General features: G+C 40.3%; 1 protein-coding gene across 1 annotated transcript in view; it reads left to right on the top strand.

The window, feature by feature from the left end:
• The window catches only part of NBEAL1 (neurobeachin like 1), a 209,665-nt gene that overhangs the window by 95,142 nt on the left and 112,817 nt on the right, over positions 1 to 1,706 (top strand). The gene's annotated exons all lie outside the window — the stretch shown is intronic.

Below are 1,706 nucleotides of genomic sequence, written 5' to 3'. Positions count from 1 at the left end.
TGCTAGCTTTTAAGATCCCAGTTGCTACTCACCAAAGTAGGAGGTGGAACAATGTTTTGTATAGTATGCTATGCCAGTTGAGCTTGATGTCCCCTGCGACTATGGTCCCAAGCCCACAGGTTCAACTTGGTCCCTCTGGGTAGCTGGCTGTGCCCAAGCAGTGACCACAACCTTGCCCCTTGTCAGCTCTACTATATATCTGAGAATTTAGATCATACCCATAAACTTATAGGACTGTTGTCTGCCAGCCCTATACATTTTCTTGGGTATACTCCCTGCTTCATAGACATACCTACTAGTTCAGCCTGTCCACCCATCTGTCCACCCGTATACCCATGTTTGCCTTCACTGACAATGCAGTACTGTATGTGCAAAAGGGTTCATCTTTGTTGTCTGTACCTCTCTATGTCTCTCTCTTCCTCAGTGCTACCATATTGGTCACTCATATTTGGTACATTGCCCTTCTCTTAACCCAAACCAATACTTATCTCTGTCTAACAGTGTTCCCTACACTCCCCTCACACCCCTGGTAACCAACAAAGAAAATTTCCTTCCATAGTTAAACCTTTTTTTGACTTTTACAATAAAGGACTAATACAATATTTGTCCTTTGGTGATTGACTTATTTCACTCAGCATAATGTCCTCCAGGTTCTTCCCCATTATGCGGTGTTTTGCAGCTTCTACATTATTCTTTAGCGTTGCATAGTATTCTGTTGTGTGTATGTACCATAGTTTGGTTATCCATTCCTCAGTTGATGGACACCTAGGTTGTTTCCATCTTTTGGCTATTGTAAATAGTGCTGCAGGGAACATGTGTGTGCATATATCTGTTCTTGTAAGTGGTTTGTTTCTAGAAATTTGTCCATTTTTTCTAGATTTTCAAATTTGTTGGAGTACAGTTCTTCATGGTATCCTGATGTCCTTTTGATTTCAGTTGGTTCTGTTGTGATGTCACCCATTTCATTTCTTATTTGTGTTATTTGTATTCTCTCCCCCTTTTCCGTTGTTAAATTTACCAGTGGTTTGTTAATTTTATTGATCTTTTCAAAAAACGAACTTCTGGTCTTGTTAATTTTTTTCTATTGCCCTTCTGTGTTCTGTTTCATTGATTTCTGCTCTAATCTTGATTATTTCCTTTCTTCTGGTGACTGTAGGCTTGTTTTGCTGTTCTTTTTTCTAACTGTTAAAGATGTTGGTTTAAAGTGTTGATTTTGGCTCTTTCTTCGTTTTTGATGTGTGCCGTTATTGCTATAAATTGGCCTCTGATCACTGCTCTTGCTGTGTCCCAAAGATTTTGGAATGTTGTGTTTTCATTCTTGTTTGATTCAAGGAATTTTCGAATTTCAATTTTTATTTCTTCTCTTACCCAGTCTTTCTCAAGGAGTGTGTTGTTCAGTTTCTGTGTGTTTACTCCTTTTCTGTTGATCTTCCTATTGTTGATTATTAATCAGATTGCATTATGATCTGAGAAGATGCTTTGCAGTATTTCAATATTTTTAAATTTACTAAGGCTTGCTTAGCACAGAGTAGCACAGAGTAGCAGGCCGGAAGAGTAGGAGAAAGGGGTAAAACCCAGGAAGCCAAAGAGAAGAGCAATCACTGATCTGCACTGAACACTTTCCCTTGTTACCCTCCCGAGAGGGACCGGGTCTCCGGGAGCAAGGTAAGCACGGGCGGGCTTGTGCTTAGTCCCCGGGAGCGAGG

The sequence above is a fragment of the Orycteropus afer genome, unplaced genomic scaffold (genome assembly GCF_000298275.1).
Source record: "Orycteropus afer afer isolate SDZICR_OR568_19922 unplaced genomic scaffold, OryAfe1.0 scaffold00002, whole genome shotgun sequence".
Taxonomy (NCBI): domain Eukaryota; kingdom Metazoa; phylum Chordata; class Mammalia; order Tubulidentata; family Orycteropodidae; genus Orycteropus; species Orycteropus afer.
This window is presented reverse-complemented; position numbering and strand designations above follow the sequence as displayed.